Source organism: Coregonus clupeaformis, unplaced genomic scaffold, assembly GCF_020615455.1.
Source record: "Coregonus clupeaformis isolate EN_2021a unplaced genomic scaffold, ASM2061545v1 scaf1166, whole genome shotgun sequence".
NCBI lineage: Eukaryota > Metazoa > Chordata > Actinopteri > Salmoniformes > Salmonidae > Coregonus > Coregonus clupeaformis.
Genome location: NW_025534620.1, coordinates 84,496 through 95,203, shown reverse-complemented (window position 1 = coordinate 95,203; position 10,708 = coordinate 84,496). Strand labels below are relative to the sequence as shown.

The following is a 10,708-nucleotide window of genomic DNA, read 5'->3' as shown; positions in this document are numbered from 1 at the left end:
CCCTGGCCCCCACGCCATATCTCCCGACCAGGGCTGGACAGGTACGCTACACTGTCTGGAGATAGGAGAGTATGAGGTTTATGGAGGTATACACACACACACACACACACACATATAAAACTCACACCAGCAGACACCAACACATGAAGACATGCACACTAACACTCTGTCTTTCCCTCCTACACATTCAAGCAGTCACACACACAGTCTCACTCGCATATATGCACGCACACACAAACACTACCTCTTTCCTCCTCATCCAGTTCCCTCTGTAGTTCCTGCAGCTCAAAGGCTTCCTGTCTCTGATCCTCTATCAGCTGGTTAAAGGAGTCATGGACCCCCTCCTCATCCACTGGGCTCCTATTACAGAGAGAGAGAGAGAGAGAGAGAGAGAGAGAGAGAGAGAGAGAGAGAGAGAGAGAGAGAGAGGTGGGGGGGAGGAGAGAGAGAGGAGAGAGGGAGAGAAGGAGCGAGAGAGAGCGAGAGGAGAGAGGGAGGGAGAGGCGGAGAGAGAGGAGAGAGGGAGGGAGAGAGGGAGGGAGAGAGAGGGGGAGAGGAGAGAGAGAGGGAGAGGATGAGAGAGAGAGAGGGGGTGAGAGAGAGAGAGTAAGAGAGAGATGAGAGGGTACTTCAGTGGGTCGGAGACAAACACACATACATACACTTCTAACCACTAAAAACAAACACACCCCTAACCAGTAACCACTGTTCAGAAAAACAGACAGACATCGTGTAAACACTCCCTCACCACTAGGCTTTGACCACCTTGATAAGCACTGACAACTCTTCATATTAAATATTTCATGGCCTTTAAGACCTAATTCGAAAGGAACCACAATCACAAGCCTTTTGCTCCCCAGGGAACCTGCAGTTGAACACCACAGGAAGTGACTCACTCAGAAGATTCTCCTCAGTAATACAAGAACACACACACACACACACACACACACACAGACACACAAACACACACACAACAAAGGAACAAAGACTATTCAAACAGTCAAACAAACACAGTCAGTCTGTTCTGTGGGAACAATGGGTCTGGCTGGATACTGGTACTGTACAGAACTGGGCCTCAAAGAGTTGCCTCAAAGAACATCAAACAGACAGTTAACTCTGTCAATGTCTTATTTTAACCCTCTCTTCTGTTTACCAAAACATCAACACATCATAGAGTGTTTGATACCATTCCATTCACTCCATTCCAGCCATTATTATGAGTCGTCCTCCCCTCAGCAGCCTCCATTGGTATAGTCTAATAATACTCACTCCAGGCCAGCCTCCATGTGGTGAGGAGTCAGCTCAAAGTTGACATTGTGATCCATCTCTCTCTCTCAGTCTCTCCTCTCCAGTCTGTCTCGTCCTCTTTATCCGTCTGTCTGTCCGTCAATCTCTGTCCACCAATCACAGAGAAGGGTCACACCCTTGTCCACCTAGTCCTGCCTCTCCACTCTCCTAGCATAGTGTTGCAAAAACTACCTGAGAGAGAGAGAGAGAGAGAGAGAGAGAGAGAGAGAGAGAGAGAGAGAGAGAGAGAGAAGAATGTTAGGAATCATAAGGAGTGGTGATTGAAGTTCTCTCCTCTCCTTCGTGTTTCAGCTAGTAGCACTTTGTTGTAGCACCTGGACACACACACACACCTTGTTTACCTCGTAAAAGCAGTTCTTTATCATACCAACAAAACACAGTAACAGCAGCTGGTGTGTGTGTGTGTGTGTGTGTATCACCAGTGAAGTGTTAGAATACAATACTAGGCCTACATCATACTAGGCCTACACACCAAGCATATGATTATGTGATGGATAGGAGAGCCACCCCCATCCATTCACATTGTAATGAGCATTCTGTGGCCGGATATCTTTCTGATCGCATGAGTTCTAGAATGCTGCTCATGCACCAGAACTTATTATGAAACTATGAATATTCATGAGGTTGGTAAGAGAGAGATCATTATTTGTCAGACCAATTTGTACTGTGTCATGGGGGGGGGGGTTCAAGAAAATTCGTTTAGAGCTCAAGAAAATTCATTCCAGATTTCCAATACTGAGCTAATAAACTAAAGACTAAAGCCTCTGTAACAGAAACAAGGCTTAAATCAAAACATGTGTGTGTGTGTATCACCAGTGAATTGTTAGAATTACTGTTGTAACGGATATTACAGATACACAAGCAGGACGTAGTCCCTACACATTGGAGCAAAAACAATCTGCGTTTTGTGTGATGACGTAGGCTAATGTTTTTTTGTTTTTCTTTGTTTGTTATATATTTTTGTTTAGGTTTTTAAAAAAAATAATCTTTTTTTTGGGGGGAATGGATCAGCTTAATATTGCAGATAGATTGTATCTTCTATCAATGTAATTGTCTGCATCACTTCCAATCCCCCATGTTTTTAATTTTTATATATATACTCCCCTTTATTACTTTTCAACCCCACCATCCTTTCCCTACTTGGAGTAAATTAGTGAACAACAATGCCCAGGCCTCTACTTCCGGTCTATACTTACTATCTACACCTTATGGACAGAGTTAATTTTACAATAATTCTATTATATATATATATATATATATATATATATATATATATATATATATATATTTTTTATTTATTTATTTTTTTTTGCTCCTGAACTTCTTCTACTCTCAACCTCTCCGATCATTTTCATTGTGTCCATCCGGTTTGCTTCTATATGCCATATCTTTCTAACTGTGCTCCTTCCCAAAAGCTCCCAACATACAACCTATATACTTATTATGGACACAGTATGCTTACATTATTAGCTATCTTTGTTATTATTTGTTGTTATTTGTTATTAGTCCCATCCTTCAACTCTATTCAATACCTCCCATCTATCTCTTAACACCATCCATATAGGATTTCTTGTAACGATCCCGGCTGTCTGAGTCGGGGTCTGGTCGTAATCTCCAGTTTCCCGAGGGTTCGGGAACGCTCCGGGGAGCGCTCTGGTTTCCGCACCTGATTCCTGTTAGCAATCTGCACACCTGGGCCTAATCAGCACCTTTCTTAGGCTCTGGCCCAACATCCAGTTCCTGCCGGATCGTTAGCCATGAACAGTAGGTGTTCTGTGTATCAGTTGAGCGTTCTAGCGTGAGTTTTGTTATTTTGTACTTTGTTGAGTTTTTGTGTCCTTACCTCCGTTTTTGTTCCACCTGCAGTCACACGTCCGGAACCTTCACCCCACCTCTGCCTGATGGTCGGCGGCTGCCGAGCCATCACTGGACCCAGACTGCACCCCCAACTACTCAACCACGCCGCCCGCTCTGTCCCTGAATTATTCTGCACCTTTTTGTTATCTGAATAAACCCTCACTTTCGTTCAACTCTCCTTGTCCTGGTCTGCTTCTGGGTTCTGGCTGAGGGAACTGTGACAGAACGATCCGGCCAATTATGAACCCAGCGGACCTGGACTCAGTTCGCCATGCCATTACCCAGCAGGAGAAGATGTTGGGCCATCATAGCACGGTACTACAGGAGATCGCGTTGTCAGTTCGGAACCTTTCTACCGGCCTGATGGAGGTCCAGAACCAACGCCAGTGTCCGGTGGAGGACCCACTACCGGTTTCACCCATCTCGCCTGCCGCTTCTGAAGTTGTGTCCCTCCGTGAGCCCAAGGTTCCGACGCCGGATAAATATGAGGGGGAGCTGGGAGGATGCCGTTCCTTCCTTATGCAGTGTGGATTAGTGTTCGATCTACAGCCCTACTCTTATGCCACAGACAAGGCTAGGATAGCCTTTGTGATTGAGTTGCTGCGTGGTCGAGCGCTGGAGTGGGCTTCAGCCGTTTGGGAACGACAGGATCCCTGCATGGCTTCATACCAGGGGTTCACGGCCGAGATGAGGAAGCTCTTCGACCATTCCGTCCGAGGGAGGGACGCAGCTAGGCGCCTGTTTTCTCTTCACCAAGGAACTCGCAGCGTGGCCGATTTCGTGATCGAGTTCAAGACGTTGGCTGTGGAGAGTGGGTGGAACGAGGAGTCTTTGCAAGCGGCTTTTTACCAGGGTCTGTCGGAGCAGCTCAAGGATGAGTTGATCTCCTATCCGGAGCCTAGTGACCTGGACAGCTTGGTAGCCTTGTCTATTCGGGTGGATAATCGAGTCCGAGAGCGAAGGAGGGAGAAGCAATGGGGTCCTTCCAATCGATCAGCTTCTCAGTTCCCAGTCGGGTCGGGTGGTGGACCAGAACACGTCGATCATTCTCCACCACGAAGGATTAGTGGAGAGGACCTCTCTCCGATTCTGAACCCATGCAAGTGGGGCGGCACGGGTTAACCAAGGAGGAGCGTCAACAGAGACGTAGGACCAACTGCTGCCTCTACTGTGGTCGCTCGGGACATTACATCTCCACTTGCTCCCTGCGGTCGTCAAACTGCCCGGCTCGCTAAAGTTGGGAGGACTTTTAGCGAGCCAGTTTCAACCTCTCAGTACCTCTGTCAGACCCCGCTTCCCGGCTACCCTTGTGAACAGGAATCAGAGCTTAGCGCTAACGCTTTTATCGATTCAGGTGCCGATGGAAGCTTTCTTGATGCCGAGTTGGTGGAACAGCTGGGGCTTTCCAAGGAGCAATTGCCGGAAGCCATTAAGCGACCACTCTGAACGGCAGTAGTCTGGCACGTATCACGATGAGGACTGAACCGGTTAAGATGCGGTTGTCAGGGAATCATTCTGAGATGATTTCATTTTTCATTCTGCCGTCTTCCCATGTTCCTCTGGTCCTTGGATACCCCTGGCTGAAGGAACACAATCCCACGTTCGATTGGGTGACGGGCAAGGTAACGAGTTGGAGCCTGGATTGTCATGCTAACTGTCTCAAGACTGCCTGCCCCCATTCGGTTCCCAGTCAGGTGATTGAGGCTAAACCTCCAGATTTGTCCCTGGTTCCCGAGACATATCACGATTTGGGGGAAGTTTTCAGTAAGCAGAAGGCTCTGTCACTCCCTCCCCACCGACCATATGATTGTGCCATCAACCTGGTTCCTGGAGCTGTCTACCCCAAGGGAAGGTTATACAGTATCTCCCGACCTGAACGTGAGGCGTTGGAGACCTACATCAAGGAGTCCCTAGCTGCTGGTCTCGTTCGTCCCTCGTCATCACCCCTGGGGGGCAGGATTCTTCTTTGTGGGTAAGAAGGATGGCTCTCTTCGACCATGTATTGACTATCGGGGGTTGAATGACATCACGGTCAAGAACAAGTATCCCCTGCCCTTGATGAGTTCTGCCTTCGACTCCTTACAGGGTGCTACGGTGTTCACCAAGTTAGACCCTACGCAATGCGTATCACCTGGTCCGGATCAGAGAGGGGGACGAGTGGTTGACGGGTTTCAATACACCGATGGGGCACTTCGAGTATCAGGTGATGCCGTTTGGACTGACCAATGCTCCAGCGGTATTCCAGAGTATGGTGAACGACGTCCTGAGAGATATGATCGGTCTCTTCGTGTTTGTTTACCTGGATGACATTCTGATCTTCTCGAAGGAACCTTCCGACCACGTCCAGCATGTCCGGCAGGTTCTGCAGCGATTATTGGAGAATCGCCTGTTCGTGAAGGCCGAGAAGTGCGAGTTTCACGCCCACACGACATCCTTTCTCGGTACATCATCTCCAGGGGTGAGATTAGGATGGACCAGGAGAAGGTTAGAGCGGTTCTGGAATGGGCCCAGCCCGGTACGAGATTGCAGCTCCAGAGATTTTTGGGGTTTGCGAACTTCTACCGCAGATTCATCCGGGATTACAGCCGTGTGGCCGCTCCATTAACTGCCTTGACTTCCAGCATCAGGACCTTCAAGTGGAATCCGGAGGCGGATCGAGCGTTTCTGGATTTGAAGAGGCGATTCACCAACGCACCGATTCTCTCTCAACCGGACACGGCCCGTCAGTTCGTCGTTGAAGTGGACGCGTCTGATGTGGGAGTTGGCGCCATCCTGTCGCAGCGATGCTCCACGGACAGTAAACTCCATCCCTGCGCCTACTACTCTCGTCGCCTTTCGCCTGCGGAGAGGAATTACGATGTGGGTAACCGGGAGCTTCTCGCGGTGAAACTTGCCTTGGAGGAGTGGCGCCACTGGTTGGAGGGGGCGGAGCAACCGTTTATTGTCTGGACTGACCACAAGAATCTTGCTTACGTGCAATCGGCTAAACGCCTCAACTCCCGTCAGGCCAGGTGGGCGTTGTTTTTCGGACGATTCAAGTTTGCCCTGACGTTCCGACCTGGATCTAAGAACGGCAAGGCGGACGCCTTGTCCCGGATGTTCTCCAAGACGGAGGAGAGTGGGTCCAAGACCGAGACTATTCTCCCCCGGAACTGCGTCGTGGGAGCAGTGATGTGGAAGATTGAGGAGGAGGTGCTGGCGGCCCTTCGGACTCAGCCCGGTCCCGGTAACGGTCCACCCGGTCGGTTGTTTGTGCCTGAGTCGGTTCGTCCCTGCTGTCCTCAAATGGTCCCACGCCAGCAAGATGGCTTGTCACCCCGGCGTGGCCTCGGACGATGGCGTTTCTTCGCAGACGTTTTTGGTGGCCTGCCATGGCCGAGGATACTCGGGGTTTTGTTGCTGCCTGTCCAGTGTGTGCGCAGAATAAGAGTACCAATCGGCCCAGCTCTGGACTACTTCATCCCCTTCCTATTCCCCGCGTCCATGGTCGCATCTGGCCCTGGACTTCGTCACGGGGTTGCCCGCTTCTGAGGGGAACACGGTCGTTCTGACTATCGTGGACAGATTCAGCAAGTTCGCCCACTTTGTGCCTATTGCCAAGCTTCCCTCTGCCTCGGAGACGTCCGAGATCCTGGTTAGGGGAGGTTTTCAGGGTCCACGGTTTGCCCAGTGATATCGTTTCCGACCGTGGCCCTCAGTTTACCTCTGCTGTCTGGAAGTCCTTCTGTGTGGCCATTGGAGCTACAGTCAGTCTCACATCTGGTTTTCACCCCCAATCCAATGGTCAGGCGGAGAGAGCCAACCAGAAGATGGAATCCACGCTACGCTGTCTGGTCTCTTCCAACCCCACCTCCTGGGCCTCTCAGTTGCCTTGGGTTGAGTATGCCCACAATACTCTCCCCTACATCGGCCACTGGGATGTCTCCCTTCCAGTGCCTGTATGGCTACCAACCTCCCCTGTTCCCTTCTCAGGAGAAGGAGCTCTCAGTGCCTTCTGTTCAGGCCCATATTCGGCGTTGCCACCGGACCTGGCATCGGGCCAGAAAGGCACTCCTTAGAGGTTCGGACCGGTATCAGCTCCAGGCGAATCGTCGCCGGATCCCCGCTCCCACCTATACCATCGGAGATAGGGTTTGGTTGGCCACACGGGATCTTCCGTTACGGACTGAGTCTAGGAAGTTGTTACCGAAGTTTATTGGTCCGTTTGTGGTGGAGAAGGTGATCAATCCAGTGGCAGTGCGACTCAAACTACCGAGGGACGCTCAGAGTCCATCCCACTTTTCATGTCTCCTGCCTCAAGCCTGTCTTCCTCAGTCCTCTGTTGCCTCCTCCGCCTCCTCCTCCTCCTCCTCGGATGATCGGAGGTGGTCCTGCCTACACGGTGCGTCGCATTATGGATGCCAGACGGGCGGGGCCGGGGTTTCCAGTATCTCGTGGACTGGGAGGGGTATGGTCCGGAAGAGAGGAGTTGGATTCCGCGGCGACAGGTCCTAGATGCAGATCTCATCAGGGACTTTTACCGCCTCCATCCTGGCGCTCCGGGAGTCCGCCCGGTGGCGTCTGGTCGGAGGGGGGTACTGTAACGATCCCGGCTGTCTGAGTCGGGGTCTGGTCGTAATCTCCAGTTTCCCGAGGGTTCGGGAACGCTCCGGGAGCGCTCTGGTTTCCGCACCTGATTCCTGTTAGCAATCTGCACACCTGGGCCTAATCAGCACCTTTCTTAGGCTCTGGCCCAACATCCAGTTCCTGCCGGATCGTTAGCCATGAACAGTAGGTGTTCTGTGTATCAGTTGAGCGTTCTAGCGTGAGTTTTGTTATTTTGTACTTTGTTGAGTTTTTGTGTCCTTACCTCCGTTTTTGTTCCACCTGCAGTCACACGTCCGGAACCTTCACCCCACCTCTGCCTGATGGTCGGCGGCTGCCGAGCCATCACTGGACCCAGACTGCACCCCCAACTACTCAACCACGCCGCCCGCTCTGTCCCTGAATTATTCTGCACCTTTTTGTTATCTGAATAAACCCTCACTTTCGTTCAACTCTCCTTGTCCTGGTCTGCTTCTGGGTTCTGGCTGAGGGAACTGTGACATTTCTATTTGCCATATATATTTCAACCGTACTGTGATGTTTTACAAAAATTCTGAACCTTTCTATTCTCATTGCTTCTACAGATTGTGAATTAAAAATAAACATTTTTGCTAAAAGTATTATTATATTATTGATTGATTGACTATGACTTTTCAGATCACCCAGTAATGCTATCTGCAAGGTTAGTTCCAGGTAAATATTGCAATCCTTTAGCCATTCCTGGACCTGTGTCCAAAAACAAGCTACAAATGGACAGAACCAAAACAAATGATCTAATGATTCTGTTTCTTCACAGCAAAACCTGCAGAGCTGGGAAGATTGTATCCCCCATATAAATAACATTCTATTGGTAGCAAGAATTTTATATAATAATTTAAATTGAAAGATTCTAATTTTTGAATCCGGTGTTGTTTTGCGTGTCAGTTCATAAACACTATGCCATGGGATCGGTACGTCAAAAATCTCTTCCCAACTATTTTGCAATCTATATGGGACGGCTGTCAATCCTTTGGTCCTTAAGTGAAACTGATATACTTTTTTATTTATCACAGTTTTCCTTAACCAATTATGTTCTTTAATGCAAGGCCGACGTAGACTAATCTTTGTAATTGCTGCCATATCGTAATCATCAGCCAGAGTTGCTGAAAAATAACACTACTACTCTGACTCCCTGTCTGTGTCACGAGAATTTCCATCTCAATGTTTCAAACTGAACTGTTATATTACTCAATCTGTATCCCAGAGGTTATACATCTCTAATAAACAGACAGAATCTCCCAGCTTACAGTTGTCAAGTCTTTACTCAGAGAGCGCTCTGCCCCAAAATGGGTGCACATTATTTTTATACTCACACACACACACACACACACACACACACACACACACACACACACACACACACACACACACACACAAGTTCTTATCATAGCCTACTCCTTGCTCAGGCAGGCTGCATTTTTCCACTATTCCCATACATAGTTATCGCGTTCTCACAATATTCTGCAAGCCTCTCACTCCCCCTCCCTGTGTGGGGACATCTGTTTTTGAAACCTGTCTCCTGTTATTGGTTTCAACGTTTGCACTTCTGCTTGCCTAACTACAAGACACAAATATACATCTTATATAAGCACATATGATTAACTCTCTAAACTCTAGTCTTCTAATGGTCATACATTATTAGTTTAACTGAGGATGTGACATTTCAGTCATATCTTACTCACACATTTCTTTATCAGTCTGCCTCCTGCTTAGCCAATGTTTGCAATGATGATTAAAAAAAGAACATTACATCGCTAATTAGACTGCGTGTCAGTGTCTTGCTTGTTTGATATGCTGCCTAGATATCTGCATGTAAATCCCCACTTGAGTTTTGCATTGGGACAAAAAAACAACTGAGAGTTTTGTGTACAAACTCAACTCCTCTCCTGAAAAAAGAACCTGAAAACGTGTTTATGTTTAATAGTCTACTGGGACAGGGAAGGCAGTAGTTGGAACATGTCAATCATGTCCTTTGTGTACAACATGAAGTTTTGTAGGCTACACCAGACAATGGCCCTTATCGCCGATCAAGGAGGGGGAAGCTGCAGCGGAGCACTGAGCAGCAGCTACGTAAAAAAACAAAGAATCCTGCACATGTGCAGAAATCTCTGTATCTTTAGCCACGGCAAATCAGGTTTCCAGACAATCCGGAACCGCAGCCACTGGTTATGATTATTGCTCTGTGTGCTGGTAGTGTTCTAGTGTGCTTGACCTCTTCACAAAGACCACGTGACCCTTCAAACACAAAACAAAACATTCGTTAACATGTGTGTATGCATGCGTGAACATCAGTGTCTATCTGTGTGTGTGTGTCACTGTCAACAACCCCTGAACAAGGACAGTATATCCTCCAAAAGTATATCCTCCACACAGCTATGCTGCCCATAACGTCTGAAACAGTACCTAGTCAGTTGTTTTGCCCTACTCTTAGGCAGGCCTGCAATCTGAAGGCCACGTACTGTGAGCCTGTGTACGTGGCCGAGACTTCCAAATATCACCAACTTGCATTTGCATCCCAGGCTGTCCAAGCCTGATATGAGGGGCTGCTATTTCAGGAGCGTTTCAGAAAAGGCACACACACACTGACCAACTTACCTGCTCTGGACCCTCTCCATTCCGCTCCTCTTCAACCTAGTCCAGCCAGGCCTGTTAGCAGTGTGTATGTATATAAGTGTGTAAGTGTGTAAATGTGAATTTGTGTGTGTGTGTCTTCCTTCTCAATAACAGACTCAATAAAGCAACACCCATCTCTGTTTCCTGTCATGTGATTTCCTGAAACCTGTCGACAAAAGCTGCAGCTTATAGGGGAGAATGATGTATCTAAGGTAGAGGGGAGAGAGAGAGAGAGAGAGAGAGAGAGAGCGAGAGAGAGAGAGAGAGAGAGAGAGAGAGAGAGAGAGAGAGAGAGAGAGAGAGAGAG

The 10,708-nt window shown here is 48.6% G+C and overlaps 1 long non-coding RNA gene across 1 annotated transcript; it reads right to left on the bottom strand.

Annotated features, from left to right (window-relative positions):
• Window position 1: 1 nt before the first annotated feature.
• On the bottom strand, window positions 2-10,493 carry LOC123486354. The gene is made up of 4 exons (XR_006659361.1): window positions 10,384-10,493; window positions 1,270-1,479; window positions 245-360; window positions 2-55 (listed from the first exon to the last, which is right to left on the bottom strand). It is a non-coding gene; the product is annotated as an uncharacterized LOC123486354 (long non-coding RNA).
• Between the last annotated feature and the right edge of the window lie 215 nt (window positions 10,494-10,708).